The sequence below is a fragment of the Thunnus maccoyii genome, chromosome 3 (assembly GCF_910596095.1).
Source record: "Thunnus maccoyii chromosome 3, fThuMac1.1, whole genome shotgun sequence".
NCBI lineage: Eukaryota > Metazoa > Chordata > Actinopteri > Scombriformes > Scombridae > Thunnus > Thunnus maccoyii.
In genome coordinates, this window is record NC_056535.1 from 4,372,438 (window position 1) to 4,384,138 (window position 11,701).

Consider the following 11,701-nt stretch of genomic DNA (forward strand, 5'->3'; position numbering starts at 1 on the left):
TTAGAATGAACTTATTCCCCAGTGTCTGTAAACAGGACATGATGCTTACTTAGGAGATAATTATAAATGTGCCAGCCTGTTGTCAGTTTGCCCTACGCACTTGTGAAAACACGCTACAATCTTTGCTCCGAGTCAGTGTGGGATAATGGAAAACAGTGTTTATGACTGCACTAAAATTCTTGTTTAAATAGCTTGTCTGTTGTTTGTGTACATTTTGTTCTGACTCATAATTAAGGTGAGGCGGACTGTAAAAAGAATCAGGTCAAATATAATCTCATTTTTCAAGCCACAACAATTAGTCTAAAACCAAACCTGGAAATGTAAATGCTGCCTCGGATCACATTCACTAACAATATTCTTTCCAGTCCAGGAAGTGTTACTACACAAAAATCACAAAGTGCGTTTTCCAACCACCTGTTTTTATGCGTATTTTCAATGTGCACAATTTGACTGGGAACGCCTGAAATGTGAAGAACGGTCAAAGTAATGAGAAACAGTTCTTACATCTGGCTGAGGTGGAAAAGTTGGCGTATTGATAAAAACAAAATGTGACACAGCGCAATGAAAAACAGACTGAGTGAATAAATCATGACGCACATGAAGCATGTGACTAACATCACTTAAGCTCAAAATAGCGGCAGATGAAAACATCAGATCTGTGTGGAGACTGATAGACATTCCTCAAAAATGACACATGAATATTTCCATGACGTTTTCCACATGGTTTTCCATCATGGTTTCAGTCTTTTAATCATTTCATCTCATTGTGGCCTTTTCCTCTGCCATGGTTTAGAATAAGCACCACTAAATGTTTACCTAATTCCTAATATTCACATAACAGTAATAGATGGAAATGCGCCTTAATTCACATTTTCTTTTGACAATTTTCTGGAAAAATCTGGTTAAAATATGCGTTTGCATAGGGTTTGCATCTTGCTTTTGTGTAGGTTTAGGTTTCTAAACTAAGTGCATTAAAATATTGTGGTTTTGGTTGAATTTTGAAAAACACACCTCATCTCATGCAAGTCAACATTGATTTTTTTTTCAATTTTAAACCAAGACCACAATCATTCCCCAACTTAAACCAATTGAGTTAGCATGAAAATGATAAAAAACAAACAAACATGGCTTTAGCAGCAACAAGCGGATATTGTAGAAAAACCAATGAATCTTTTAACGTTTTATGTTAGAAGCTTTTGTAACTTTGCAGATTCATTCATTAAAGTTGACAAAAAATGTAATCTGGGAGACATTACCCAACTCATTGACATTACACATCATTTCTAGGGGGCAGGGTTGGTAAAGCAAAGAATGTGTCAGTTTACTGGGGATGCAGCAGTTAGCCTATTTCCAATATTGATTGTCTATTTTGAAAACCTCAATCAATTATTCATTACATGATATCAAGCCATATTTTTACCACTATTTATAGCCAGCAATCACCATTCAATGTGTTTCACTGTAAGACCCTAAAATCCTCAACTTACAATGATATAAACAGAGAACAGTAGCAAAATCTCACATTTGTGAAGCTGGAACTGGTGAATGTTTTGCATTTTTGACCTCAGCTATATTATATTGCTTCTGTGTGATATGATGCCATGTAAGTGTATATTTGTCTATTGAAGATGTCTCTGCTTGGTGAATCTCAGAGAGCTCCTTGTGTTTCTAATCAGTGCTGCTGTTGTTTTCAGCCACAGTCCGTAGCATCTGGGGAGGTGGACGTGCAGACACATTTGTCTCCAGCTACCCCACTCGCACAGACTGGTCAATTTACTTACCAAGCGGAGCAGAAAATGCAGTGTCTGTCAATGACTCTATTTTTGTCCCTGCTGGATGAGAACCAGTCTCATGCAAGATGTGAAATTTATCACTGCTGTGGGAGTGGCATGTCACAGCAAATGAGCAGCCGGGGTTGGTGAGGGTTTGGACATTGTAGATGGAGGTAGAAGGGCATGTAGGAGGAGAGCAGGGAGTTTACTGGTGGTTATAGTTGGAGCAGAGCTGTGACACCCTCTGTCCGGCCTGCTGAGGAGCTGGAGCTGGATGTAGGGATTAATACAAGGGCGACAGATCCTGCTGTTTCCACTTTGGAGTCTAGACAGAGTGTGACAGGTGTGTCTGTAACACAAGCCCCTTAAAAGAGCTGTCCGGAGTTGAGTTGTCTCTCTGTAAACTCACTTGGAAAGCACTCAGTCGGAATTATTCAGCTACTCTAGACGCAACAGCTGTTTTCTGAATTCCTTAGTAGCTTTATAACTTTGATTGATAGATTACAGACAAACTGTGAGGGAGCACCAAAAAATCAGTGCAGTAACATGGACACAAATATATTTAACTGAAAACACATCATCTGACCATCAACCATCTGACTTTGGCTAGTTTCACTGCATTTTGATAACTACATAACTCAATCAATATTTTTTAGATATTCTTGTCATGCACACAGCCCAGCCTGACTTCCTCAGGTGTTGTGATTCTGCACACACACTTCAAAGGTCATGATAGGAACCTCATGCAAAGACCCAGCAACATATTTAGCAGTGGTGGAATAATAAGACTTGTTTTTTTGTCTTTACAGCTAACATACTAAATAATGCAGCTTATATTTAAAGTCTGCATGTATATCTATCAGCCTGAAAAACAAGTAGCACTAACAAAGACCCACCGTTTTCCTTTCATACTCTACTGTACACTGTAGTTTGACCTTTCAGGAGATACATTTCTTGGAGAACAACAGCTGGCACAGTGACTTCCTGGAGTCATTTTGTCACCGTATAGGGTTGCCAGGAAACCAGCAGGCAAGCTGCACAGAATTACTCAGCGGATTCATAAACTGTTGTTTATCAAGAAACAGTTCCACCACATAACAGCCCCTAAAACCACAAATTGTTGTTTTTACATGCAGGTTTTTCTACAGATTAAACAAACAAGCTTTCCTGATTTTATTTGATTTTAAATTTTCTTTGAACCATCTTTTATTTCTTTACAAAAGATTTTTTCTTGTTTTTTGCTACGCTGAATTGGTTTTTATACACTAAATTGTTGTTGGGGTTTTTTTTTTGACATAATGATTTCATGATTTGTCTTTTTTATTTTGCTTTCTTTGTGAAGCACTTTGTGACATGGATTTTGAAAAGTGCTCTATAAGTAAAGATTATTATATTTTAACATGTTAATTAATGAACTTTTTGTATGTATTTTTGGACTTTGGGCAAGCAAGGCTAGCTGTTTCCCCGTTTCCAGTCTTTATGCTAAGCTAAGCTAATCACCTGCTGGCTCCAGCTGAGCTATTATTTAAATATTAAGTATTGCCATAGGTGGTCTCAAAAAATAGACTTTTGCAGGCAGCAGTGGATGCTGCTAGTCCCTGACTCAAAAATAAATACCATGACGGAAGCTGAAATGACAACATTTACTCACATGGTGAGGTATGGAAGCGAGCCCTTAGCAGGCTGCCACTTATTGTGTCAAGTGCCCAACCACTACCATTGGCAGATGTGAAGTTTACTGAGTGGTACACCAATTGAACAATAATTTAGGTGAACCATGAAAGCAAAATGTGGTTTTATCTTCCTTTTTCAGTATGAATACTGGGCCTCATGTAATCTCTGGTCATTGCAGTTCAAACTGTTTTCCAGTGGTTATCTGCCATTGCCGTTTTGGAGACACTGCCCGTTTCTGTGACAATTGCTGTGAGTCCACATATCATTTTATATTTGTCACAGAGCCATGGTATGTTGACGCCTGCCTCTCCGTAAGCATATGGCACAGTTTCAGACTTAACTGCGAGGTAAAAATACATCACGTGTCTCCTGACTACTGTACAGTCTGCCTATCCACTGTCAAGATAGAGATGAGAGGCACAAAAATAACCCAAGGTCTGATCAAAGGCAGCTGCCTCAAACTATCCTGCTCTGCATTCAAACAGATGTAGTGGGTGTTAACTGCTGTAGCTTCACCTTAAGCTTCATGTTCATGATTAATATCGAAGGGAGGTAGTTTGCGTAGATATTGTTGGAATGGGTTGAATGTGTAAATTAATGCCTACTTTAACCTAAACTCTGATTTGACTGGGCCATGGTTCAAGACTGCTGAGAAAGGCTTAGAAAATGTAGTAATCTCAGGCCTTATTCCGGTTGGTGCAACCCATTTTTTCAGCTTGGGGGTTGTGAAGAGATGAAATTTTCTGGCCCTGGTCGAGCTGTCTTTTGAGCTTTATGGTTAGTTTTGTCCACAGTTGCACTTCCAGAATGGAGGGTCAGGAAAATTTGGTTCGCGTTTGTCCTCCCTTTGTAATTAGCTATTATGAACTCTACATTCTCACTCGTTCCGTCTTTTGCACTTTACATGAACCTCCACCATATGGGAGGCATTTTGCTCCTTTTTATTGAGCTCTGTAATAGCCCATAAGAGAGGCATTCAGCACCAACTCCCTACTCACTCATACTTATTATATACTGTAATTAGGATTATTTTCCACACTATCCAGCATCATTAGAAATTGCTTTTCTTGAGGCACTGAAGATGTATGTGCTTCACTAGAGGCTCCAGTATAGAATCAGACATCTTGAGGGCCTTCCAGTGATGGCAGCTCTCTACCCAAACCACCCTTATTAATGTAACTGTGTTATCACAGAACTTTACGCCACATGGTTGCCTTGGTTCGATAACATCTTTGGTCAACTTGATACACGCCCGTTGTTTGGGTAATGATGTCATTAGACGGAAATAGATAGGCCCCTCACTGCTTCACTTTTTGGGTTGAGGCAGGGGAATAGGAGTGGTAGGAAATCACCCTAAACACCAGCACAGACATGGGTGGAGATGTGAGTCAAACATTCCCTATTAGTTTGGATGTTTGTTTAAAGGATAGTCCGGCGCTTCAACTGGCCAAGCAGCTGCAGCTTGTTCTGCATCATCTGTTGGGAGTCCTGAAGACTGTGACAGTGATAGTATCTTGTTAAGCACTCCTTTTTAGGCCTTTGATCAGTAGTTGTAAGCTCAGTAAAGTGGTGATTGTCAGACACTGCATATGTATGCCATATGAAGCTGAAGGTTGACAGCTGAACAACAGTACCTCCACAGTCACAGCATCTAAAATGGTATATCCAGGGGTTTCCCCAGGCTTCATCCTTGCCGCCCAGATCCTCTGGCTATTAATAAAGCTGGTCTGACGCTACCAACAGAGCTCTCCCATTTTTACTCCTTACTCGTTGTCCCTTCCTGTTTAAGACCCTCCTCATCTGTGGGGCACCAGTGCTCCCGCTGCCACACGACCCAGTTTCCTCTGGAGGAATTCCCTCCCTCTTCCTGCAAAACGCCCCTCCTCACAAGACTCTGAAGGAAGGCCAGAGCTAGAGAGGTGTCAGAGAGTGAAGCTTTCTCTGAACGCTGTGTGGTTAGGCTGCAAAACAACATTAAGCCCATGGATGGAGTAACAGGGAGCAGGGTGGTGATGGGTCTGGTGTAGGTGCTCAAAGGGCAACATGTGGTGTCTGCAGTGTGCCTCTGACAGGACTCAGTCCTTACTGGAGCTGGAATCAGACAGCTGGTAAGCCCAATTTTCAGTGTGTTCATACTGGTGCTATACGTACGAGTTGACACTTTTAATAGTTGCTTGATATGTACTTAGTCTCTGATTTGGCTCTGAATTTGTCTCATGATGCAGGTTGTACATTTAAGTAATGGTCTGTCCTGTAGTCAGGGACTGCTGCCAGACTTAATTGAGAAAGCATTTATTAATGTCCAGCGAAACTGCTGTTAGTGCTTATTGGATGAATTTCCTTTAATGAGGTGGTTTTTGTGCCAGAGTAGAGCTGCTGATAAAATTCACAGGAGTCCACTTTGTATAAATAAAGTGTGCTTTATTTGTGATTCAGTAAAGGATCCTCCTTCATCGATGAGCCAGTTGCTGATTTTCCTGCTGTGTGCCAAGCAAGTGAATGCAGCTGAATCAACATTTTACTGCTCTGCGTTCAGTGCCCTCTAACTTATTTTTAATCAACTTAATTAGATCCAAAGAGTTACTCATTCGTGAAAACCACGCGAGACAGTCAGTGTGAATACACTGTGAAACAAAGAAAACCAGAAGAGTCAGGTTTTGTGTGTGTGTGAGTGGCAGGTCAGAGTAATTAATTCATCAGTAGAGTGACACAGTGAGAGGAGGCTCCACTTGAAGAAGCCACTCAGCAGCGGAGGGAGGGCATCTCAAGGGGATGTGTTGACACCAGAGTTGTCCTCACGTCACCTGCCCCCCCTCCGCCGGATCCAACGAGCCACCTTCCACCACAAGCACATCGTTAAAATTCTATCAGCCGGCAATTTATGCACTGTCATGGGATGCCGTGGTACCTTGTGGGTTTTTGAATTGAATATTGTAGCCTAACATAAGAGGGAAAGTGAAGTGCACACCTTTTTTATATGAGAGTAATCATTATTAAAATGTGCTGACACAGGTGTTGAAATTTTAAAATCACATCTGACACTGACAGAAAGAGGTGACTATATGAAATTTGAAAAAGGGGCAATCCACCAATTTTATATATCAAAGTTAATTTACCAGTCACAAGGTAAAAAAACAGTTGTGTAATGTCGAGATTTGTCAAGTCTTAGAAAATCACTCAAGTGGCATCACTTGGCTTGGAGACTAAAATTATTAACAGGAAGTCTGTGTTACAAACCAGTGGGAGGGTCTATTGAAAGACACTATTGGGTTGCATGGTGGGAAGTATACGTCTAGGGTTTTGGCAGTTTGACCCATACTATAAAAGTAAGGATATCTGTCTCCCAGTGCTTCCCTACTTCCTTAGTGATTTATAACCCTACTAGCCATTGGTTTGGAGACCAAACAGCTAATCAGAAGTTTCCTGTTTGTGGCACACTGCATGCAGGCAAACTTGAAAGCATACAGAGTGGAAGTGTCCAAAGTGTTCAAAGGTTTAAAAGCACATAGCAGGGAATTAGAGAGGCTATTATTTTAGATTTACATTTATCTTCAAAAAAATGTAAATAGCCTACGTGCTTACAAAAATTCTTTTCTGAGCTCAATTATCCCGCCTACTTAGTATTGAGACACAATATAATTCCATGTGAAAGTCCACCAAGTTTGTGGAATTTGAATATTCAGTAGCTAGATTGCTCCTTTAAGAAAAGTCAGAAAGCCTGTCAGATGACAAGTATATCATCCTATTTTCGAATATAGTAGCACAAGATTACATTGGTGATTACAGCTTTGTCTGAACGAAGAGCTCGTCACTGTTGTACAGTTTGAATTGTGCTTTAAAGGTGTACTATGCAGGATTTTCCTAAAAAGACTGCATAGACTCATACAAAAATAATCCCTCTTAATCATCACTTATGACTCATTAGAAGTGTTTATCTACAGAGACCCTGCCCTCTGCCTGTATTTTATTTCCTTTTATTATTATTATTATTTTACTGTGTTCGGGATGTTTCTGGGCGTCAACCTTTGGGCAGTGGGTGTGTAGCTCCCAGCCAATAACAACGCGCAGGGTGTGAGGTCAGGACTCACAGCATAGTAACAGATGCAGAGTGTTCTAGAACATAACCACTGTGAAACAATCAGAAAAAAAACATTTTATTACTGATTCACAGCTTCGTTCTCGCCAGCACCGTATGCTCTCTTCATTCGCTCTCTAGCTCACTCGACCACCTCTCTCTCTTTCTCTCTCTCTCTCGCTCGTTTGCTCGTTGGGCTGGGGAGGCCAACCTTGAATGCTGTGTGTCTACAAACACCAATGACAATTCCTGTGTAGTATACCTTTAATTTTGTCACTTTATTTTGAAAAGGGAGAATTTCCTTCCACTGACTAGCACCAGAATGTAATTTGGGCAAACAGGCTCAATCTATAGGATCTTATTTAGCAGTCACTACAGAGTATTTTGAAATGATAAAATCTTTTTACAAAAACAATTTGTCCTGATGTATTTTTTTCAGTGAGAAGGAAATGAGGAAGTTATTGCCATCTTATTTCTTAAATAAAAAATATGGACTATTTGCTGGTGTGGAAGACAGATCTCTAAAAAGAGTTCCTGGTAAGCAGTTTGGGGAAATGTCTGTCCATGGTCTGTGTCTTCACATAGAAATCTTCAGTAGAAGCCTTTGTGGTGTTCTGTTTCTGACTGTGTCAAGAGATACCAGCTTTCTTGCTTTCTAATATTATGCTGACATTTCGTTACATCTATCCATCTGAGGACGACTCCTTGTTGGTTCAGAATGAGGTTCCCGCTGTCTTGACATATTCAAGGAACCACCGTCTCTCATTCCTTCTCCTTTGCCCTTTTTATCCATTTTGCCTCTGCTTTAATATGGGATTTTTGAGGGAAGGATATTAATTTTAATGAGGCTGGATGAATGCTTGGCACAGACTGTAGAAGTCTCTCGGTTGGTTGACAGGTCCGACCGAAATCACCTCTCTCCCTTTCTCTATGCAGTCTGAGGGAATTGGATCAGTAGCGCTCTGACTGCCGGGATGACTCATCCTCTGTGTCAAGGGAGGAAGAGTGGATTCAGACATATTGAAATTAAAAGTGACTTTTATATTTTTCAGTGAAAAGTTGTCCTCAACCACCATTGTTAGTGTTTTAGTGAAGCTTGTTTGTCTGTTGTTTAACCTTATTGTGTAAGTAGGAAGAGAGTAATGCAACATAACCAACTAACTGAAGACATAAACATGCCTGGAGTGCTATCGTGCCTTCAGTCTGAATTCCTAAAGGCGTCTGTTGACTCTTGCTTCGAGCTGAGTGCTAGCATGCTAAGCCTCTCTTCCATCTAAACAAATGGATATTTCCAATTAGACATCCTCTGCAGGAGCAGACATATTACAACCCACCCTTCAGTCTAATTAAAGGACTCTCTTTTTCTGATTAGATATGTTCCTTTTAGAATTAAAATGTGTTGAAGATGCATGGAGAGGAGAGTGAAAATGCAGAGTGCATAATTAGCACCAAGTGTCCTGCTGAGAGAGAGGACACTTTCTCTAATGAGAGATGTTATCCCATAACAGAGGACCCACAGCCTACCTCACTTTATGTGACTTGGCTGAAAGGCATCAAGTCATCCAAAATAAAAGAAAAAATATGTTGTTTGTCCTGGACTTGCAAAATAATCCAAATGAGTCTACTGGCAGGATAACACCATTTGTCAGTACCTTCCAAATCCAATATAAAATGATCCATTTGACAATTTTTTGCCAGAAAATAGTAGAAAAACTGTTTTGTTAATGGTTAAAAGAAACCAACATTGACTGTTGTTAGGAAATGGAGATGAACAGCAGTCTCCAGAGTATAAGTAACACACTTCATACATTAAGTATGAAGCTGAGGTTAGGGTGTGGTTAGCCTAGCTTAGCATAAAGATTGGAAACAGCTAGCCTAGCTCTCTCCAGCCTTCAAAAATCTGCTTACCCTCACCTCTAATGCTCACAAATGAACATGTTGTTTCTTGTATGTTTAATTGGAACACCAAATAAAAAGCACAAAAGTACAATTTGTGGTTTTAGCAGGAGTTAAGTGCTGGAACTATTTCTTAGCCAGCAGCAGCCAGGTGCAGCTGAGCTAATCGCCTCCTAGAAAGAAAGGGGATAAGCATATTCCCCAAATGATATAGATTAAACATTAACTGGTTGAAGTGCCTCTTGTTTGTACTGCATTTCACCTTGCATGCATTTACTGCTGTGAGCCTTTTCTGGACATGAAATCTCTTTCCTATTAAGGTTTTATTTTAGCCTTTGTTATCTAACCTTGACACGTTCTCCCACAGAGGTTTGGGTATTTGACAAGGTTATGCAGTGATAGATGTCTCTAGATGGATGTCCTTGTTCTGAGTCTTTCCACTTCATCCATCAATTGATGACAAACTAAACACAATGATATTGATCATATTTTGTTAAAAAGTTGCAGAAAAGCTCACATTTCAGCCATGGAGTGTTACTGGCAAGGTGAAGTTCAGGAAATCATCTGTCGTTTTTAAAGTCTGGGTCGTGACGTAACTACGTCACTCCTGGCTATGTTTGATGGATTGAAGACATTTTTTTCTCTCCGAGTGACTGGCTGTGCTGTTGATACAAGGTCAGATGCTACACAGGCAACAATAAGCCCTGTAACGTGAATTTTCTTCTGTTTTTTTGCTCTCTGATGGTGGCATTGTAAACCACTGCTGTGTGCAACTAATCGATGAAGGCTGTACAATATGCTTTACTCACTCTCTATAGAAAGCATGTGCCAGATAATGTCTGGTGTCCTACTCTGGAGTTAGGTGTTGATTTATCTAAATCCTCCTGCCAAATACGTTTTTAGGGTGGTGTCAGGATGGGTTTGCAGCTTTTTTTTAGTGCAACTCGTAGCAGCTTAATCAATAAGTTGATCATCTGGAATGAAACTGTTGTAACTGATAAATCGACAATTAATTAATTAGTTGTTTAAATGTACCTTGTCGATTTTTCTTTTTCTTTTTTTTTTTTGTGAACAATGGTGTTTACATCCACTGTTTCTCCCAAAACCCATTGTGCATATCCTTTAGGCCCATTCATATTTTAAATGCATTTCCTACCTCAAAAAAACATTTGCAGAGCCAATTTTTGTAAAATTGTTAACATTAATGTCAGCATGCTACCAGTCCTCTTCTAGTCTCCCTTTTCGCAGCAAATTGCTACATTTCTTGGCATGTTACTGCCACCAACTGTTGGTCATTTGAATTGTGGGAAACCAGGACTGTGCAGGACTGTGTATTGTGTCACCTGGGCGTTCTTGTGCATGTGCACAAAATGCTAACAAAACAAGGATCTTATCTTAAAAAACATCGCTCCATAGCACCACTAGTGGTCACAAGCTCTCGAAGGTACCTTTAAGTGTTTTATCAAGGAAAAATGTCAAACATTCTCTGGAACCAGCTCCTCAAATGTTAGTATTTGCTGTTGTTTTTAATTAAAATGTCTGCTTATATTGGCATCCAGCTCTGCCTCAGTACAAAGAAATAGGCTTAAATTCTTAAAATCAAGGCATCTGTCACTGAGGGACAGCTTTTTAATTCACAAATTCAAAAAGCAGTCAGATCAGGTTGCTGTCTTGTCCTCCAGTAAAAAACAGCTGTCTCCCACGTACCAAAGCTCAGTGCACTTAAGCTTGCCTAGCTAATCACAACAGTCTGAGAGGTGTGGAGTAAGCGAACAGATCTGTGGCTGACATTTAAGTGCTGCAGTCAGCTGTGGCATGGTCGGTCATTGCTCAACACCGCCAGGGTTTATCTAATAAGCCAGGTTGTTGTTTGTGCTGGTGTGAGTAGACAAAGATCTTTATTGATCTTAATATTCAAGGCGTTGCACCACATGATTAAATCACTATTGACATTGTGTGGCTTTGTTTTTACAGAGAGAGGTTTAGCTCCTGATAATGTCGTAGTGATCTCAGAGCTTTATGTTCTTTGATATTCATTATTTATTCACAAACATTTAATTTTTCATATTCAACATTAGTGGTACAGTCTTACAGCTGCTTAGGATGCATTGAGGTATTTTCTGTCTTGTGAAGACAATGTGTAAAGGCAACAGTCAGCACTCTGACTGCTGCTATAAATTCTCTCACTCGTATTTATACTCAGCCAGCAGTATCAAAGTTCACTCTGTCCATTTGTCACGTGCTTCTTGCTGAAACACAAAGCAGTGCATACCCGCAGGAAAAT